The sequence below is a fragment of the Thalassophryne amazonica genome, chromosome 4, assembly GCF_902500255.1.
Source record: "Thalassophryne amazonica chromosome 4, fThaAma1.1, whole genome shotgun sequence".
Classification (NCBI taxonomy): Eukaryota; Metazoa; Chordata; class Actinopteri; order Batrachoidiformes; family Batrachoididae; genus Thalassophryne; species Thalassophryne amazonica.
In genome coordinates, this window is record NC_047106.1 from 90036602 (window position 1) to 90058856 (window position 22255).

The 22255-nt window shown below is 40.2% G+C and overlaps 1 long non-coding RNA gene across 1 annotated transcript; it reads right to left on the reverse strand.

Moving 5' to 3' along the window:
* Positions 1-2364: 2364 nt before the first annotated feature.
* On the reverse strand, positions 2365-16084 carry LOC117509219. The gene is made up of 4 exons (XR_004560316.1): positions 16074-16084; positions 15522-15524; positions 4276-4289; positions 2365-2455 (listed from the first exon to the last, which is right to left on the reverse strand). It is a non-coding gene; the product is annotated as an uncharacterized LOC117509219 (long non-coding RNA).
* Positions 16085-22255: the final 6171 nt, after the last annotated feature.

Sequence of the window (22255 nt, forward strand, 5' to 3'; positions counted from 1 at the left end):
CTCTAGGAAGAGTCCTGATGGATCCGAACTTCATCCATTTACAGATGATGGAGGCCCTGTGCTCAATGGGACCTTCAAAGCAGCAATGTTTCTGTACCCTTCCCCAGATTTGTGCCTTGAGACAATCCTGTCGTGGAGGTCTACACTGAAAAAAGAGAATGTTTGAACCAACTTAAAAAAGTGTTACAATTTGTAAAAACCTGAATGAATTAAGTTGTTTGAACTTAATTTTGAAAGTTAAATCAACTCCAACTTACAAACTTAAGTTCAAACAACTTAATTCATTCAGGTTTTTTACAAATTGTAACAATTTTTTAAGTTGGTTCAAATATTCTCTTTTTTCAGTGTACAGAAAATTCCTTTGACTTGATGCTTGGTTTGTCCTCTGACATGCAACGTCAAACGTGGGACCTTATATGTAGACTGGTGTGTGCCTTTACAAATCATGTCAAACTCAACTGAATTTACCCCAAGGGGACCCCAATTAAGTTGTAGAAAATTCTCAAGGATGATTAAGTAGAAACAGGATGCACCTGAGTTCAATTTCGAGCTTCATGGCAAAGGCTGTGAATACTTAGGTACATGTGATTTCTTAGATTTTTTTTATATCAATTTGTAAAACATCTATTTTGGAATAATGCTGTAACATAAAATGTGGAAAAAGTGAAGTGCTGTGAGTACTTTCCGGATGCACTGTTCATCTTCTATGTACAAGTATGGGATTCAGTAGTTTTCCTCTGTTCTTTTTGCCCATCCCATTCAGATCCTAATTTGTCTACCCTCAATCTGGTGGTGAAGAACACCATAGATGGCATTCCTCTGAAGGAATACTGCACTCACATCGCTTTCTGAGGGATCCTACTGGGGCCAATGAAAAGGCTTATGAACTCCCACAAAGGCTTCTGGTAACCTCTTAATGTAAAACATCAGCTGATGGTGAAAATCTGCATCATTCCTCAATGGGTGTAGCCTACCACTGGGTCCTTGGATTTTCCCTCACCCCCTTTACCAGCAAAAAGCTTTCTGACTGTGCTTGCACTCAGACTTTTGCAATACTGGTGGGCAGCTGGGACATCAGTTGAGATCCTTATTCCAAAACTGAATGGGCTCAGAACTCTTCCAAAAATGGCAATCAGTTTCAGGAATGTAAAATCTTCCAAGGTTTTCCACCTTGATTGAGATTTCCATTTCATTGTACTATCACTTCCCTTCCTCCCTCTCATAAAGATCAATCCCCAGATTAATTTGGCATGCAACAAATCTCATCATGCATTGCTGTCTTAAAAGACACACTGCCTTTAAGGGACTTTGCTATGGTATGAAGACTCCATGTAATATGTTACTCGATATTTGTAGTATGTCAATAATATAAAAAGTAGATGGGATTTACTATTTACATTGGTCTCACAATGTTTTTTCTGGTTATTCATTTTGTTTTGTTTTTTAACATGCAGGTTCACTTACAGTGAAGACCCAAACTATGGTGCCTTCCTGGAAAGTGTGAATTGTGTGTCTGGGAATTTTCAAGACCACACCTACTGGGAGCTGCTGGTCAATACAACAGATGGTGAAATTATAAGAGCTGATGTTGGTAAGTCATCCATGGATGAATCAATTTTTCTGTGAGTTTAGCCACACTCTTAAAAAAAGGAACCGCTGTCTCAACAAGCAAAACTGATGTAACAATTTTCATAGATTTTTAAAAGCTTTTTCAGCTTAGTTATTTCAACTTTCAACTCAGTTAGTACCACAGTACTTCTCTAGTTAAGCTGGAATAACTTTAGCTAAGTTGAAAGAACTTAAAAACATTTCTGCAAATTGTTACATCACTTTTTCTTGTTGAGACAGCATTTTTTTTTACAGTGCATCTTGTTGCTGCTGTTAATTAAATCATATGGATTTTGTTTCCAGGGATTGGATGTTACATTCCAGAGAAGAATGAGAAAATCATGCTGAACTTTAAAAAGTGGTGAAGATTCAGCAGAAAATACAATATCGGCATGGCTTCACAATCGGGTTATGCACTTCATCAGTTAGGGATGGGCAACTTTGATTATAAAATTATTCTAAAAAAATATTTACACTATAACATGGCCAAGCCACATGTTAAATTTTGACTTAGGTTTCATATTTACTCTCCTCAACATCAAGAATATATACAATTTGTAATACGACAGCTTTGAGTTGCTGCTGTCAGCACAGTGCCTTCGTGGTCAGCACCACTTAGTGCTTTCATCACAGTGAGAAGATCTAAGGATCACTTTCGACATGGTCCTTTCTGTGTGGAGTTTCCATGTTCTCCACTGTTGTATGGGTTCCCTCCAGATATTCTGGCTCCTCAAATTTCCAAAGGCAGGCAGGTGCAGTGAATTGGTGACTCAGAATTGACCATATGTGTGAGTATGTATGTGTTTTTCTGTCCATATGTGTCGGCCCTGTGATAAGATTGGCAGCACTTCACTTCTCGCTCGATGACCCCTTAGATAGACCCCAGCCTGCTGTGACCCTTAACTGGAAAAAGTAGATCTAGAAAATGGATCTTTCAAGAAGATATTGGGTGCACATGCACCCTTTTGCACATTTTCCACTTATTTTTCCTTTACAATAACCCAGATTGACTTCACAACCTGACATAGACCCCAGCCTGCTGTGACCCTTAACTGGAAAAGCAGGTTTAGAAAATGAATGGATGATTTGCAATGGATGATTACAACAGCACCATTAAAACATCACAAGCTCAGATTTTTACCTTAAAATAATCATTTCAAAATGAATTTGATTGAAAGTAATCTTTAAAAGACTTTGACTACTTTGTGTCAGAGCCTACTTTGATATACTCATAATTAGCATATTTTCTAGGGTATAAGTCACACCAGCGTGTTAGCCACACCTTCTAAAAAAATGCCTCTTGAAGAAGAAAAACCCATACCTTTATAATTTACCTTAAAAAAACTGTTTACTTTGTCTTGTGTCATTGTCATTGTCATTTTTTTCAACACAGCCCCACCTGTGTGACTTTACAGTTTTTCTTTCATTCTGACATACTGTGTTGACACAATGAACCTAAATTCACACAAAAACATAAAAGTGGATGTCCAGTCAACATTAAGCTGCTTTCTCATGCAGTTTTAACAGTAGTTTTAACAGAAAAAGCGTTTTGCTCTCTCACGCATCGTACAATATATTTGTGCTGTAAAAACGACTCAATAACACCTTTTTCACACTGGGCATCCCCATTATTACACTCTCAATTTAAAAAAGGAGTAAAACTTTATTGTGTGATGGTTAGTTGGACAGTGAATTGTTAAATCTGCCACTGTGCAGATTGTAAGCTGTGTATCCCAATTTCTAAGCTCATTTCAAATGTCTAACAAAAAACAATTTCAATTCAATTTAATTCAGTTTATTTTGTTTATAAAGCACAAATTCAATTCATTTCATTTAAATTGCACCAAATCACAACAAAGCTGCCTTAAGGCGTTTCACACAAGTAGGGTCTAACCTTGCCAACCCCCAGAGCAAGCACACAGGCGACAGTGGTAAGGAAAAGCTCCCTCTAATGATTTGTGGAAGAAACCTCAAGCAGACCAGACTCAAAGGGGTGACCCTCTGCTTTGGCCATGCTGCCAACACAGTTAACAATACAAATATACAAGAAATTTTTGGGAGTCCATTCAGTATAAAAACGCTAGCGCGATGCATGCAGGCCTCTCACTTGCGGCCAGCTCCAGATATTTTTGCAGAGAAGCTCCAGTATGCCTCCTAAAAGAAAATTGGCAGCGGCAAGGACTTACCAAGAGGTCTGGTTCAGAAGCAGAGGGTAGCCCTGTGGTGGAGACGAGCAACACGTTGAGGAGGGGAAAGGAGAGGAAAAGAAAAGGCTGAGGATGAGCTCCCTCCCCCTGCAGTGACAGCTGCTTCAGCCTATTATACTCTGGGGACGGTGCCTATATGCAGGAGTAACGCAGGATTTGCCTGGATAAGTCCAGTGGTACGCAGGGCATTATCGGTGGCAGCAGAACACCGCCGTTCTCATGCATGTCTTAACCTGCGATTGTAAAGGATATAACTGGGTATTAACCCCCATTGCCTGACGTGTGCCTGACGCTACGGCGTCAAAACGCCACTTTATTCGGCGGATTTAGCGGCGTTTTATCCACGTATTTGCGGCTAGTACGGTGCTCAAAATGCCAGCAAAATGCTCCACCCCTTTCCACCACGAAAACAGCCGGAACTACCGCGAACTTCGGTCTACGTACTGCCCGCCGACAAAACCGTCTATGTGTAACCTGGGCTTTAGCTGGTCAAATTGATGCTGATGCTTCGCTGGACCAAGAACCATGTTCCTGCAAGATCAGATTTTAAAGTACTGTTATTAGTTTATAAAATTGTTCATGGACTTGCACCTCCCTATCTGGCTGACCTGGTAAGCCCTTATGTACCAGCTTGGGCACTGCGTTCTCAGGGTGCAGGACTTCTGTGTGTTCCCAGGGTGAATAAAAAGTCTGCCGGTCACAGAGCTCTCTCCTACCGTGCCCCAGCTCTGTGGAACAATCTCCCAGCACACATTCGGCAGTTGGATACTGTGGAGATTTTTAAGTCACGTTTAAAGACTCATTTGTTTTCTCTGTTTTATCATTAGTATTATGAAGTGTTTTTATTCTTATATTCTTTTATGGTTGTCTTTCTTTTATGGTCTTTTTTTATTGTGTTTTAAATGTTTTATTGTTTTTTTGTGTGAAGGGCCTTGAGACGAATTGGTGCTGTATAAATTAATAAATTTGAAATTTGACAACACCACACAAAAAAACCTTCAATGCAAGTGCATGAACTAAAGACTCCTGACATTTTATCACAACTAATTTAGCTTATGAAAAGCCACTTCTGACAAGGCTTTGACCTTGCAAATTTTCTCGAAGGTAAATTTTTTTGGAATTGGAAACTAGTGTAGGCTGGCATGGTGATCTAGTTTATTATTATTATTATTATTATTATTATTATTTGTGTTTTGTAATTTTTTTACTTTGTCATTGCTTTGGCAACACTGCCCTCAAACAGTGAAGCTAGCAAAGCACCTTTGACTTTGAATTTGACTAGAAAAGCCAAGGAGTTGCCTATATATCACAGTACAGTTGTTCATTCATCTATAGCCTGCTTACTGGTACAAGAGCTATATCCTTTAAATCTGCTTCCTGATGGGGAAAGGCTTTCTGTACCTATCAAATATCTCACCTCGAAACTTGTTATTCATTCCATCATCCACCCCCTTCCCTCTTACTTAACATACACCCTCTTTGTTTTGTCCACATTTGGAAATGATGAGTCATGAATGGGTGTGGTGTGATTTTCTCGTTCCAGGCTTGCGTACACAGTGAACCTTGGTCTTGTAAGGAGTGTCTGCGAATCTTTTGTAACCATAAACTCTTGTGACCCAAGTATGAAACACATGACCAGTGTTATTGTCAAAGATATGTTTAAGATGAGTTGTTTTCCAGCTCTTGATTGGTTGAGCACACCTGATTGAGTTAATTGCCTGGAAATGGATCAGAGAGAGTTGGAAAATATACAGGGCAGGTGCCCTCCAGGAACAGTGTTGGTGACCACTTGACTCTCGTGGTTAAGCATTGGGCGTGAGACCAGGGGATCCTTGGTTCCAATTAGGGATGTCCCGATCAGGTTTTTTTTGGCCCCGATCCGATTCCGAGTCATCTGATTTTGAGTATCTGCCGATACCGAGTCCCGACTTTAAAAAACTGAATGAACAATGAACAGATACTAAATATATAATAATTTCATTTTAATCACCTTATTTTATTATTTATCACTTAAACTTTATTAATCCAAGATTTAAAATAAAGGTTTTTTATGAAGTAAAAAAGTCAGAATTACTTCAAATTTGGGAATTGTGTATTTGAAGGTGATAAAATTAATTTTGTAATTTTATATAAATTTTCTGCTAGGCTGTGAAAGTTGTCCAAATTTTTGAAGTTTTGAAACAAGGATGATGTTTGACAGATTGGCTGATAAAGCAATTTTGTTACCCCAATTTTTCCTTACAGTTTCCTTCAAGTTCATCCAGATGTTATCTGACTGTTTCGGATGTGTTCATCTGAATATGTAGTGTTGTTGGCTTGAAATAATATCATGGAAAAAGACTGCTGCCATTACTCCTCCCTGCAATTTGAGTTTTTGGGGTAGTGCAACTCATTCTTGGTGCTTTGTTTTTCCAATAGAATTTTGTCCCAAAAATCCAAAGATTTAATGCATGCAAACAGCAGTTGTTCAGAATGAGAATCAAATGTTTGCACATATCCAAGGAATTTGACCTGGTGTTATTGGTACATAAACAATCAGAAAAAGAAATGGAAAAAAAACCAAACTCTTCTGTAAGAATGAAAAGAGTCAAATAGGCAATAATATATTCACTGTTAAATAAATATAATGTAGTGGAATGGCACTGTGCAAAAACAGGTGATTGGAGTACAGATGTACAGTGCATTTCACTGCAGGGATAACCAATATGTACTTTGTGGCAGTGGGGGTGGGGGGAGCAGGATAAGTAGGGGTCTCTGGTATTATTTGTTTACCTTTGGATGGAAAGAGGCTGTTTTTGTGTCTTGAGGTCTTGGTCCTGATGGACCTCAGCCTCCTGCCAGAAGAGAGGGTGACAAAAAGTTTTTGACCTGGGTGGGAGGGATTGCTCACCTCAGTGCCCTGGACACATACAGGTCCTGTAGGGATGGCAGAATGTAATCAATCACCTTCTCTGCTACATGGATATATGCTGCAGTCTGCTCCTGTCCTTGGCAGTGGCAGCAGCGTATTAGACAGTGATGGAAGAAGAGATGATGGGCTCGATGATGGCAGTGCAGAAGTTTACCATCGTTGTTTTTGGCAGGTTGAATTTTCTCAGCTGCTGCAGGAAGTCCATCCTCTGTTGTGATCTCTTGATGAGAGAGCTAACATTCAGTTCCCACTTGAAGTCCTGGGTGATGGTGATCCCCGGGTAATGGAAGTACTTCACAATGGTGACTGGGGAGTCATACAGGGTGATGGGGGCAGCCAGGGCTGGGTTCTTTCTGAAATCAATGATCAATCAGTTATTGAATCAATCAGTTATTGATTCTGAAATCAATAACGATCTCCACTGTCTTGCGGCAGTGAGCTCCAGGTTATTCTGTCTGCACCAAGACACCAGGTGGTCAACATCATCATCATCATCATTGTTCCCCCGTGGCATTGGAGCTTGCCTTGGGGTGCTCCTGCTGGAATCATATATTCAGCAGTCGCATGAAGTCGGTTTTCAGCATCATAATTTTCCTTGCCTGTTGTATGTCAACAGCAAGTCACTTCTCCATTCTATTCCATACTTTCCTTGGAGCCATAACATCAAATAGCACCTGTTGATGTTTAAGTTTCTCAGTGTACAGCCGTTTAGCTTCCCTAACCGCCTTCCCATAACTGTACTCTTTAAACTTGACCTTGTCCCCACTCCTGAAAGCCTCCTCCTTTGGCAGACTCAACTGTCTGAGTTTAGGACTAAACCAGGGATTTCATTATTATCCCTCACTATGGTTCATGATGGTATGCAGCAGTCCTCACAGAAGCTGATGTATGAGGTCACAGCATCTGTTCTTTTCATCTCTTCTGTTCAGTTCTGGAAACATAAAGAACAAATAAATCATTTTTGGTACTACTCATTTTAATAGTTGGCCCATGAGAGATACAGTTAGCTACATATACAAGAATATAATTAAATTGTGTTTCTGATTCATTATTTACAGACTCAGAAAGCTGAATTTCCTGCAATAAATATATGAAAATCAAAGCCACCACAACAAAACCCATTTGTTTATCTTCCTTGACATCAGAAAATAGTCATGAGGGTGGGCAGATTTTTTTTTCTTAGAAAGAGAGAACAAACAACACAGTAAAATTTTGAGGCTGGGAAATGAAACTTCCCCTTTACTATCAAGCACGAGTGCTTATTGACACTAATGAGTAGCCATAGAAACAGAAGTGCACAAAGAAAAACTCACCTTGCAACCGTTGTACTTAGCGTCCAAGCTATCGCTATTGTCCAGCATACCATATGCATACTGGCTGTAAATATCACTCATGGTTGCCTTGGGAGAACGCTCACTCCGTTTCATAGCTTCAGCTTCTTGTCGGCAATCTGTACCATCTCGCATCTGTGGTTGTCATGAGGACAAGTGGTAAGTTCGGGTGTTAGGGTTTCAGCACTCCCCTCATCTGAGTGATCCTCAACACTAGTCTGTGCATGCGCAGACCCGGTGTTGCAGTCTGATCGGTCCCCCTGCCTTCACTGTGCTTGTGTCATGTCGAAGCGTTAGCAGTGATGAACAGTTATGGCCTCGTTTCTGCTTAAAACTGACCTTAAAATGACTTAAGAGGTTTTACTGTACCCTTTGATCAGTAGCGCGTTAGACTCAGAGATTCATTCTCAGACACACTGGTGTCATGCCCTGATTGCCCCTCCCCCCACCTTTTATTATGAAATAATATTGAATTTATGTGGTAATGATTGTTGTATAAAAGCTACAGAGATCTCTCGCTGAGATAGCTGATGACTGGAGTGCAGTTTTAAGCAGAAACAAGGTGATAATCTGTTAATCTCTGATAACATGGATTGCTACTATGGGAGTGCTGACTACGGTAAGCCTCTGCCGTCTTCGGCCAAAACACACTTGCCACCCAGCGGACATGCCGGTTCTTGCACCAGCTGTACTGCCGTCAGTAATATTAGGCAAAATAAATAAATAAATAAATAAAATAATAATAATAATAATTTGATGGGGGCCAATTTCGGCACGTAGGCAGTGATGATAAACTGTTTTATTTTGTTGTTGTTGTTGTTTTTTAATTGGGTCTAAGCATCTGATGAAGTTAAATGATCTTTAAGTTATTTTGCTTGAAATGCAGTTGCTCATATATTCAATCTTATCTGTTTAAGTTGCCACATAACTGTATGTAGGGTCTGTAAAATGTGTTCAGAACTGCCTGACAATTGTTAGCATCTTGCTTTGAAAATGACAATAAATAAATAAATTAAACTGGAATGTAAACATGGTATAACAAACATAAAACAGGGAGATGATGACGACTGTGAAGCATAATGTGGCATGAGACAGAGCGTAAGCATGTTCTGTATCCAAAATGAAACTGTCAAGTATGACTGCAGAAGTATTCATTGGAAATGACAAAGGTTTGGGGGGTGGAACAGAAAGTGAGAGACAACACATTATATAGGATAGTATTTTTTACACCGAAAGCACAATTTTTATGATATTTCAATCCCACATCAATTAAAATAATTTCAATGTATTTCATTTATACAGCGCCAAATCACAACAAAGCTGCCTCAAGGTGCTTCACACAAGTAAGGTCTAACCTTCCCAACCTCTAGAGCAAGCACACACACCAAAAAAAAAAAAAAAAATTAGTCAGTCCCTGATTGTGCAAGATCTCCTACTTAGAAAGATAAGAGTGGTCTGTAATTTTCAACACAGGTGCACTTCAACTGTGAGAGACAAAATGAGATATAATAATAATAATAATAATAAATAATAAAAGTTCAACTCAACACATTGTAACATAATCTTTGTTGGCAATGACAGAGGTCAAACATTTCCTGTAAGTCTTCACCAGGTTTGCACACACTGTAGCTGATATTTTGGCCCATTCCTCCATGCAGATCTCCTCTAGAGCAGTGATGTTTTGGGGCTGTCACTGGGCAACATGGACTTTCAATTCCCTCAACAAATTTTCTATGGGGTTGAGGTCTGCAGACTGGCTAGGCCACTCCAGGACCTTGAGATGCTTTTTATGGAGCTGCTCCTTCTTTGCCCGAGTGGTGTGTTTGGGATCATTGTCATGCTGGAAGACCCAGCCACGTTGCATCTTCAATACTGTCACTGATGGAAGGAGGTTTTGGCTTAAAATCTCACGATACATGGCCACGTTCATTCTTCCCTTAACACGGATCAATCGTCCTGTCCCCTTTGCAGAAAAATAGCCCCAAAGCATGTTTCCACCCCCATGCTTCACAGTAGATATGGTGTTCTTGGAATGCAACTCAGCATTCTTCTTCCCCCAAACATGACGAGTTGAGTTTTTAACTGAAATGTTCTATTTTGGTTTCATCTGACCACATGATATTCTCCTAGTCCCCTTCTGGATCATCCATATGCTCTCTGGCAAACTTCAGATAGGCCTAGACACGTACTGGCTTAAGCAGGGGGACACGCCTGGTACTGCAGGATTTGAACCCCTCTGTGCATAGTGTGTAGCCTTTGTTACTTTGGTCCCAGCTCTCTGCAGGTCATTCATCAGGTCCCTCCGTGTAGTTCTGGGATTTTTGCTCACCATTCTCATGATCATTTTGACCCCACGGGATGACATCTTGCGTGGAGCCCCAGATCGAGGGAGATTATCAATGGTCTTGTGTGTTTTCCATTTTCTTACATTTGCTCCCATTGTTGATTTAGTCACACCAATCTGCTTGACTATTGTAGATTTACTCTTCCCAGCCTGGTGCACATCTACAATTTTCTTCCTGGTGCCCTTCGACAGCTCTTTGGTCTTGGCCATGGTTAAGTTTGGTGTCTGACTGTTTGAGGCTGTGGATAGGTGTCTTTTATACAGATAAGTTCCAACAGGTGCCATTAATACAGGTAACAGGTGGAGGACAGAAGAGCTTCTTAAAGAAGTTGTTACAGGTCTGTGAGAGCCAGAAATCTTGCTTGTATGTGGGTGACCAAATACTTATTTTCCACCATGGTTTACAATTCAATTCTTTAAAAATCCTACAATGTGATTTCATGGATTTTTTTTTTCTTTCTAATTTTGTCTCTCACAGTTGAAGTGTGGCAATGTTGAAAATTACAGACCTCTCTCATCTTTCTAAGTAGGAGAACTTGCACAATCAGGGACTGACTAAATACTTTTTTACCCCACTGTAAGTTTGTGACCTGAATTTCATCACACATTGCTTCCTTTATGGAATAAGACAGCTGCCAAAAAAATGTGTGCAGAATTCTAACCACCAGATTAGTGGAAAAGATGGTTAGTTTTGCGTATTCAGTATATTTCAAATAAAAGGCAAATCAAATTACATACCAGTAAAACAATTAATGATTGGATTTATTATTGTGAATATTTTCATGTGGTGTTTGATTGTGTATTTGTCCTTTGTAAATGTACTTGGGGATTTTGAAATTTGTGTGGGTTGGTTCTTTTCTGTCTGTAACAAAATTCAGATTGACTGTTTTAATTGAACACTGCAGTAGTAGTTGGCTTATTTTTGCTTCAGTTATCATGAATGAGCTACTTTGGAACTGACCAATTAGATTAATAAGTTCTAGCGGGTATTCTTAAACTCGTTTGGAAACAGGCTCATCTAGGCAATAAAGAATTTGTGTTATAAAACATTTCTATGAATCAGTTCCCCAGTATACATATTAAATACTGTCAAAAAATAAATAAAATTTTAATTGATTGATCAACTAATTACTTTTGACGGAAATAACAGACAGAATTGCCTGTGTGGGTAGATAGAATAGAGTGGGTGGTTGTGGTAGATCCTCTGTGGACTATTTAAAACTGATTGTGAGACTGTGAATTAACATCCAGTTCCCGTCCTCCAGGCCCTAAAAAGTCTGGTAGAAGGTTGGCGGGCAGGTCTCCTATCAGGGCACTGCGACCAATAGTCCCTTTGAGTTCTACGTGTATACATTTGTATATAATGTGTCAAGTGTAATAGGACCCAGGTCATTTTTGATCTGTGGATGTCTTTTTCTAATTTTTGTTTGAGAGGAGTTTCCACAAAAGACCGTGACTCCGTGAAAAAAAAAAAACCTTGAGGGTGAAAAATAGACTATTAAAATACTCAAGTCATGCTGAAGGACAGGGAGCTGACTGAAAGGTACAAGAATGTTTTTGAGAATGCATGTGCAGGTGAAAGCTGGATTAAGAAAGTTGGATGTGCAAGTTTGAGTAGGTGGAGAGTGTGTAGTTACACGAGGGTGTGTGTGCAGGTCATGGGAAAGCCTTATATTTAGTAATTGCACTGTACTGTATAATGGGCAGTTAAGTTTCCGTTATGACAATTATGCTAAAAGATTGACAAAATTGTTTTAAATAGTCTTTAATAGCCCCTGAATTATTCTACAGACTCCTACTGGAAAAGTAGATTATTAAGAAATTCCCATTACTTGTTATATTGTTCATCTGTATGGTACTAACAGTTACTATTTATAACAGAATAGAAATGATTGTTCGGATCTATCTCATATTCCAGATCTTGTATGTGATGCTCGGTATACTGAAAATGTTGTAATTCCTGCAAAGCAGGAAATTCAAGAGATTCAGCTGTCATAAAATAAAAAATAAAAAATCACAAACGAAGAAAACAGTCAACTAAAGTCTAGCTACATGATATGAATATTTGCATGCTATGGAAAAATTATACTCGAATTTCTTTGACAACACAGGCATAACCCACTGATAAACAAATGCTCATTACTTAAATCTTTCCAAGTCTGAAAGCTCCTTTAACATTATGATTTCAGCTTCTTCCGGAGATCCATTTAAGTGATGATTAAGAATTTACAATTCTTAGTTATTCACTTTATATTATTCATTAATAGCTCCATCTATGACATACTGCATTTAGGTTTGGGGAACTTATATATATATATATATATATATATATATACTAATTCAACATTGTTATTGGAAAAGGTAACCATGTAACATTCTGAAATTCATGGACTTAGTTGATCACACTACAATACGTTTAATTAAGTAAAAAAAAACAAACAAACCTCAGATTCCAACATATTCCAAATGTGTTTAAAATGAAGGATTCTGGTTACTTGAGAGGTATAATATTATTTGGTAATCTGAAGATGAAACTACAAAAAATATATAAATAACTAAGTGAATCCAATGTCTGCATTTTGTTATTGTTGTATCCCTTGTGATGAGTGTAGTTTCCTGGGGTAAAAAGGGGGTGGCTGATGGATATAAATTGGAGGATCAAATTGTAGCGAGACTGAGTCAACCACCTGTTAGGGGTACAAGATAACCAAAACATGTAGATAGATTTAATTATATCCATTCACTGTTAAAAATGAACACTTCATTTTAATACAATAATTAAGTTAATGAAACTCAAACTTTGAAAAAGTTATTGACACTCAATTCCATTAATTAAACTAACTCAAAAATGAGTTGTTGTCATAACAACACAGTTCCTTTAGGTGCATTTAAAGGTTTGGGTCATTTAAGTGTTGGTGAAGTATTTCCAGTGCATTCCATTCACTTATTTTAATTGAGTTTATGTAAAGCAGGTGTTGATGTGCATATGTAGTTAGTGAACCTCACTCCCAATAGCTTAAAAGAATTCTCTGGTCACAAGGTCAGAGTCCTGGGTTTTAGCCTTCTGGTTAGAGAGTTTGACTTCCATGCTGGAGATCATGAGTTCGCATCCCGACAACAACACAACACAATGCAGAGTCAACAAGTAAACTAAGGAATGCATCAAAAAATCTAACCCAAAATGTAATTAAAATGTTTAGGCAGACAGTTATTTGTCACTGCAACTCACTCATGACCAGAGACACTGTGACTGGACCACATGAACAACTAAAAGTTATATTGATGGATTACCAAAACAGATTAACTTGGACTTTGTTATAGCCGAAGGGGGATGTATGGCACATGTTTGGCCACAGAGTGCTCTGCATTTATCCCAAAAATAGTGTTGTATTTGACAGTTCTGTAACCAGAGCCTGGATGGGACTAACGGACACTCTCTGAGGAATTGGCTGAAAAATCTGCAATTAATAACATAATAGTTGACTGGTTTTACAAACATTTTGGCAAGTGGAAAGGACTGGTAGCTTCAATTCTAATTTCCCTGACTATATCAGTAACTGTACTGGTCCATTGTATAAGTAATTTGTCTCTCAGATGCATCACTGCTGCCTTAGACAACAAATTGGGGGCTCCTCACCCTTAATAAATGCCACAGCACTCTCTTAATGAAATCAGACCTTCAATGAAGACCAATATTTTATTACTGCTATTACTGTGTCTTATGTTTTATTTTTCTCTGTTCTTCTTCTTCTCACAATTGTTATTTATTTTTTACTTTTTAGTGAGTCACTGATACGCACTGTAGATGTTTTGTAATGCAAAACCAAAAAATTGACTGTAACAGAAAGTTGTCACGTTAAAAATTACAAAAGAATAAATCATATGATCTGACATGTCACAGTCTCAGTTCCTTGCTTTTTAAACCCTGTCAAAGGTTTGCCCTTTAGGAACTACCATATAAGTGGTAGTTCCTGGAATCATTGATAAAAAGGAAATCATTTACTTTAATAGTTGTTATTCATCCCATGACAGATAGAGTTACTGGCATATACAATTAAAATGTTTTTCATTTCTTATGTCCAGACTCTGAAAGGCAAGTTTCCTGCAATAAACATATGTGAGCATCTAATGAATAGAACAGAGCCTTTTTTGTCATTGCACATATATACATACAATGAAACTTGTCCTCTGCATTTAACCCATCCTAATTACAATTAGACAATCTAACCACTTGGAGCAGTGGGTAGCCACAGTCCAGCCCCCGGGGACCAACTCCAGATGTAGACATTGCCTTGGTCAGGGGCAGAGAAAGGAGCAGACACTAAATAAGCATGTTTTTGATTGTGGGAGGAAACCGGTGTGCAGAGAGGAAACCCACACAGACACGGGGAGAACATGGAAGCTCCACGCAGGAAGGCCAAGAATCGATCCCGCGGCCGTCTTGCTGTAAGACACCAGTGCTAAGCACTAATCCACCATGATGAAGCTGAATGACGTTAAATGACTCAATACGTTAAGTTCTTTGGCTTGAGATCCAATTCATCATATATTCAATCTTATCCATTTAATTTTCCACATGGTAGCAACAACAAAGAACACAAAAAACAAAAATATCCAAAATGCTTGTGAAACATGATGTGGACGGAGACATAGTGTAAGTGCACTATGCATGCAAATATGGAAAAGAAAGTTCAAGTATGATTTCAGAAGTGTTCATTGGAAATGGCAAAAAGATTGGGATGGGGGTGGGGGGGCACAGAGTGAGCAGTGATGCCAGTAATGCGTCACCAGCCTATTGCACTGTATGGAAGTGAGGTCTGGGGTCCACTCAGTATGCAGGAGTAAAGGAAGTGGCACAGACTTCCAAATTAAGACCTACATGCAGAATTCTGCCAATCTATACTGAAAGTGCAATCAAAAAGACCAAATAATGCACATAGGACAGAATTTGACTGTTACCCATTTGCTCTACCAACTCAAAAAAGAATACTAAAATTCTAAATTTTAGAATACTAAAATGCACCTAAATCATAGTACCAAGAACACTCTAAAGTCTGAGGCACATAAGACCCTGGAGCTGAACCAAGATAAGATTCCTGTAACCTAGCTGGTATTGAAACTCACTAACACAACAACAAAACCTCATAAATACCAATCTTAGTCCAGCTCTGCTTCTCAAATGCCAATTACAGTCAGCCAAATCATCAGTTAAGCAAAAGAAGACTGGAACAATGGACAAACCAAATTACCACCCAAAGTAGAATGAATATCTACTGTCTCTGACTCAAAAAAGAGAATATGAATTGGCCAAGCACCTCATCTCTGTCAGAGAGATGAATCAGAGGCAAATCCTGACCAAGTACAAGCTCAGTGACCACAACCTGGCAGTGGAAACAGTATCCACATATTCTTCTTTCTCTTGGCAGGCAGGTTTTCCTGTGCTGGCCTGTCAGGCAGAAGACTTTGAGATGGAGGAGCACTTTCTTCTACAATGCTCAAAATATGGCCAATTTGTCACGGTCAACAATGATTTTTTTGGCATTTAGCACAGAAAGACTAAGGGCCTTGTGCTGCCTGCACACACACACACACACACACACACACACACACACACACACACACACACACACACACACACACACACACACACACACACACACACACACACACACCCTCGTGCCCGCGCACACACTCACACACACACCAATCATCTGACTATCCACAATTGTACTACATTGTATTCTTCATTTAGTGGCCTTGTTTTTTTATTATTACTATTTCTTGTGGTTGTCTTCCAAACTGCCCATGACGCTGGAGCGAGATGACGAGAATAGGACAGTCTGATGGTCTTTATCAATGGCGTGCATGTGGAGAACGCCCCTTCAGGTGTCGGTTCTGGGTGTGATGCAGCGCGCAATGAGACTGATCCACCAGATGTCGCAGGTGGCACAGGAGCGAGGCGCACTGGTGTTGATCCACCAAACCTCATAGGTGGCACAGGAGCAAGGCGCGCTGGTGTTGATCCACTTTGTATGACAGGAGATGCAGAAGCAATGTGTGCTGGAGATGATCCGCCTGGTGCTATGGGTGACGCAGAGGCAGCGCGCTCCAAAGCAAATTCGTCAGCTGTAGCCTGTGTCAACGAATGCAGAGATGACCTTCCCGATGGCTCTGCCAGTGTGGATTCTGGAGAGAATTCAGGCAGCGAGGGTGCGTCGGGCTCCACCGTCATTGTTACGCTTTGAGGTGGTACCTGCGGTTTAAGCGCTCACGAGTTCCGGGGTGCAGGTATTGGAGGTGGACCAGAGGTGGATGACGTCACGCCTGAGGAATGCTGAGACATGAGAGTGGCCGGGGCTTCCCCGAGCAGCCGTGCTGGTGACGTCAACGTAATGGTGAGTGGTTCTGCATGGACCAGAGAAGGGCGTGCTGACGTCACATGAGGTTTCCATGGCATGAGTTTAGGTGGCACCCGTGAAGATGCCAGAATGGATGCTGAGCATGGCTGTGAGTCTGATTTTTCTGGCTGCATTGGTGTGGCCGGCTTTTGTGCTGCTGTGCACCAGGCTGCATTTGAGAGAGTTATGTATTGGGGATCAGATAAACAGGTGGCGGTAATGTCCGATTCAAACAAAAAAAATCGATTGGGTCCTCGATGTATGGAAGAACCCGGCCCTGCTTGCAAAGAGCTTTTATGTTCGCAAGCTCAGGAAAAGAGGTGACCACATCTGACTCGGATTGTAAAAGCTGGTCGAGAGTTGACAGTATGTGACATCGGTTCTGTCCACTCAGATTGTCCTGGTACTCAAAAAATATGTCCTGTATTTTAAATAACATGGTAGCTGTGTCCTGGAGCACTAACTGCTCTGCCATCCGTCATCACAGTTGCTCCACTCTGAGTCATTATCTGTGGACAAGTGTTCAGACCACGTGATGTTTAACCCAGTTGAGAAGGCTTTTCCCAGAAAAAAATAGTGTCCAGATCCTGCAGATCAGGAAAGACTTCATAAAGCCAAACATTCGCTTCCAGAAGTTCCCAAGCCTGCTCAAGATAGTCAAATTTCTCCTTCGGAGAGCAGCAGTTCCGGAACCACACAGAGGAAAAAAACTGATGTTGTCAAAAATCTTTCTGATGGCGTCGAGGTCCTGGTTCCTGGTGACAGGGTTCGAGCCCACTGCATCCATGTCTGGCTTGTTTGTTTTGTCAGGCTGAGTGGAGACGAGGCACAGACAGAGGCTGGACACAAATGCAGGCTCTCAATGCCAGACGTATGAGTAAAAATATTGGTCTTTACTACAGGCAGGGGTTCGGTAAACAGGAAGGTAGTCCGCGGAGCAAAGGTACCAGGCAGCAGCATGACAGAGGACATGGTCATAAACAAGCAGGGTCAGTACACAAGCAAACTGGGTTATCAGAGCTGAGGCTAAAGGCAGGATTCGGTAAACAGAGCAGAGTCAAAAAATGGCTTGGCAAAACAGGGCTGTGACAGAGTGCTGGTAATTGATCAAAATCAACAAACAAGCAATGAGGGAGTGAACAGACATAGTTTAAATAAGGAAGCCGGTGACAGAAAAACAAGGTGTACGTGAGGACGAAGAATCTGGAAAGGGGGTGTGGCTGACAGATGAGGAACAGGTGCAAGATAGTGAGGGATGAAAAATGCAATGCAGACAGAACCAATAGAACTAAGTGACTGGATAATTAATGGTGGAAAATGTGACGTGCTTGTGAGCAAAACAAAAGGGGGAAAACAAGGAAATAATGTGACTAATCTAAAAAGTTGGAAACTTGAGGATCAATAATAATAATACTAATTGAAACCAGAACAGAACTGACACTGAATAAAGTATAGAAATAAATGCAATCACCGATAATAAGATGACAATACAAAAATAACTAATAAACAGAGAATGCAATAAATCATAAACAGAACATAATCAAATACAAAACACTGAAGATAAATAATAAGCAAAACGTGTGACTAAAGCATAATGCAAAGAATGTGAAAAAACTAAACTAAGACTGAGCACAAAATGAATTGTAACAGAAAGTAAAACTCATAAAACCAGAACACAACTAGGATAATGACAGAGTAGATAAGTAAGAAGCAAGATCAGAGAATGCATAACAACTAACGTTAGCCAATACATACGTGACTAATAAAATAAAAGATAACTAAGAATGAAACTAGTGACTCAATCATACAGAAAGAAAAGCAATAAATGACTGAACCGAAAATGCAATACATGAGAGAACCAAGAATACAATAAGGAACCAAAACCAGGGATAGAATAATGCATGGACTGGAATAATCAAAATCAGACTTGAATGAAAATAATCAAGTGGCAAAACAACTATAAAGTCAAGACCAGGGTAAACAGAAGGAAAAGAAAAGGGGACGAATAAAACTGGAACCCAAACAGGACCAAAACATGACACTCGTAAAGCACCTTTGACTTTGAATTTGACTAGAAAAACCAAGGAGTTGCCTATATATCACAGTGCAGTGTTCAGTCATCTATAGCTTGCCTACAACAGCTATATCCTTTAAGCCTGCTTCCTGATGAGGAAAGGCTTTCTGTACTTATCAAATATCTCACCTCGAAACTGCTTATTCATTTCACAATCCACTCCCTTCCCTGTCACTGAACAAATACCCTCTATGTTTTGTCCATATTATGAAACAATGAGTCATGGATGAGTGTGATGTACTTGGTATTTTAAAGAGTGTCTGCTAAACTTTTGTAACCATAAACTCTTGTGACCCAAGTATGAAACAGTGACCAGTGTTATTGTCAAAGATATGTTTAAGATGAGTTACCCGCTTATTATTCCAAAATTTAAATTAAAGGAGGTGTTGTGTGTTGGGGGGGGTTGGCTGGACAAGGTTGGGTTGTTTTGTGTTTATTTTCCTTCCCAGATGATTTGGGGCTGTTCTCTGAGGAAAATGTGCTGCAGAAGAGTCTCTCTCCTCTGTTACGATGATTGGCTGCACCTGTTGCATTCTCGTGCGGCTGTCTATCAGGACAATCCACAACACCTGTGATGTTCACATGCAGATCTGAGGACTTCCAGCTGGTACCAATGTAGTGATGAAGAACTACATTTAAACCAGCAGTGAGTTGGATAAGATTGCCGGAGAATATGACCTTGTGACGACCGTGTGGGGACGCTGAGGGCCGTTTCAGAGTCTGACATCGCGCCTGTGAAGGAGGACGAGGGTGAGAGGCAAACGTTGTCAGCACACGACAGAGGTGAATATTCTGAAAAGTTTATCCGTGAATGTAAAATGGCGTTTATACGCAGCTATAAGTAATTATTGGTGGAAATTGTTTGGCGTGCTCCTCACGGCAGTGGCGTGCGGATTAATGATCCTCCACTAGCTGTGAGCAGCAGCCTCTTTGAACTAAGTTTGAAACCAGACCTAAATGTGTAGCTGATAAGTTTGCCTCTAAACAATATTTCATAGTAAAGTGTTGAATAATCTCATCTCTGTTCCTCCTTCGCAGAGTACAGTCTGGGAAAGTCACTTGGGGGGGGGTGTTGGCGGAACTCCTGAGTCCTGAACGTTTGGACTCCGACTGTTGAGACGCTGAGAGAACGCGCCGCCTTTTCACCTCACCAGAACTTTAATTATTTAGTATTTCATGTATAGCACAAAGGAAGAAAAATAAATGTGTTTTCTTTTTGGAACTGCTTCTGATTATTTCATGCTGGGTTCAGTCAGATACTGGACCGCTCCTCAATCCGCGTCTTATCCATAACAGGAGGTGTTTATATTATGTAAAAAAGTCAGGACTACTTCAAATTTGGGTATTATTTGAAGGTGATAAAATGGAGTTTGTAATTTTACAAAAGTTTCTGCTAGGCTGTGAAAGTTGTCAAAATTGTAGGAGTTTTGAAACAAGGGTTGTATAATAAAATGTTATTGTGCTGTTTTGCACCTGTCTTAAAGTAACCCTGAGAATGTATTTGTTATTTAATTTTGTTTTAGCACTCTGGGGTCAGTCTGAACTGGGAGCGAAGAGCTGGATGTACTTGTTATTATTACACTGATAGCACGACTTTGTTTTCGTAGCCACTAACGACTGGGAGTGAAGCATGCTGGGATCATTCTGAACTGGGAGTGAAGAACTGCTTTTATTATATCTTTGAAATAACTTTCAGATGCCTGTTGATTAAAGAAATTATGTGCGCCAGGGAGGTTGAGTTGGCCACTCACCCTCCCTTCGCGGACACACTAGAAAAGAGGGAGTAGAACCATGCTTCAACAGAGTCTGCTGCGGGTTAACGTACGAACGCCCAGCCGGTTGACAGGCGCACTCTGCTGAAGGTGTTGGCTCTCCACCTTAAAGGCGTCACGGTAAGAGAAAAATGCGCTGCAACCACTTGTGTTTGATGTAACTGCTTTTGTGGGGAATAAATATACGCCTTTTTATTCTAGCAAAATGCAGTCTGTGTGATCATTTCTGTGTGCCGATCTGACCGAACCTTGTGTTTCAAAACAAGGGTAATGTTTGACAGATTAGCTGATAAAGCAATTTTGTGACCCCAATGTTTTCTCACAGGTTCCGAGAAGTTCATCCAGAGATTGTCTGACTGTTTAGGATGTGTTCATCTGTATATGTACTGTTGTTGGCTTGAAATTACATCATGGAAGAAGTTTGGAGCCATTACTCCTCCCAGTAATTTGGGTTTCTGGAGTAGCACAACTAGGGCAGCAGGGTGGATTAGTGGTCAGCACTGTTGCCTCACACCAAGAAGGTCATGGGATCGATTCCCACCTATGGCCTTTCTGTGTGGAGTTTGCATGTTCTCCCCATGTTTGTGTGGGATGCCTCCGGGTGCTCTGACTTCTTTCCACATCCAAAGACATGCAGGTTAGGTGAAGTGGACACTTTAAATTGTCCATAGGTGTGCGTGCAGGTGTGAATGTGTCTGTTTGTCTATATGTGGCCGTGTGACAAACTGGCGCCCTGTCCAGGGTGCGCCCTGCCTCACGCCCTGTGATAGTTTGGATAGGATCCAGCCCCACATTTCCACATGTAGTGTATGTAATTACCATGGAAATAACTATATGTGTAATGTGTTCAGAATTTCATGAGTGTTGTTAACATCCTGCTTTGAATATGACATGAATAAATAAATAAATAAATGAATAAATCAATAAAACTACAATGTAAAAGTAAAGTCCCTTTGGCTGCTCCCTTGTTTGCACTCGGGGTCGCCACAGCAAATCCAAGGTGGATCTGCATGTTGAATTGGTACAGGTTTTATGCCGGATGCCCTTCCTGACACAACTCCACATTACATGGAGAAATGTGGCAGGGGTGGGATTTGAACCCGGAGCCTTCTGAACTGAAACCAAGCGCATTAACCACTTGGCCACCACCCATACTAATAAAACTACAATGTAAACACAGAAAAAAACAACATCAAACAGATAGATGATGACTGTGAAGCATAATATGGCATGATACATAGTGTAAGCATGTTCTGCTTCCAAAATGAAAACTGTCAAGTATGACTGCAGACATATTCACTGTAAATGACAAAAAAAAAAAAAAAAAAAAAAAAAATGGGGCGGGGGGGGGGGGTAGAAAAAGAGAGAGAAGCTGATAGAGAGAGATCACAAGTCAGAGAGTGAGACTTGAAAATCCAGGGAGGTGCCTTTGTGTCACAGTATAGTTATTCATTCATATATCACTTGTCTACTGATATAGCAGCTTTGTTACCATCCTGATACGATTACTTTTCATGATAATTCTTCCTTCCATTTCAGTGTTTACGTATTCCATTAGATTATCAACTACTAATAACATGTCATTTGCAATTGAATATTTGATTGTTTTA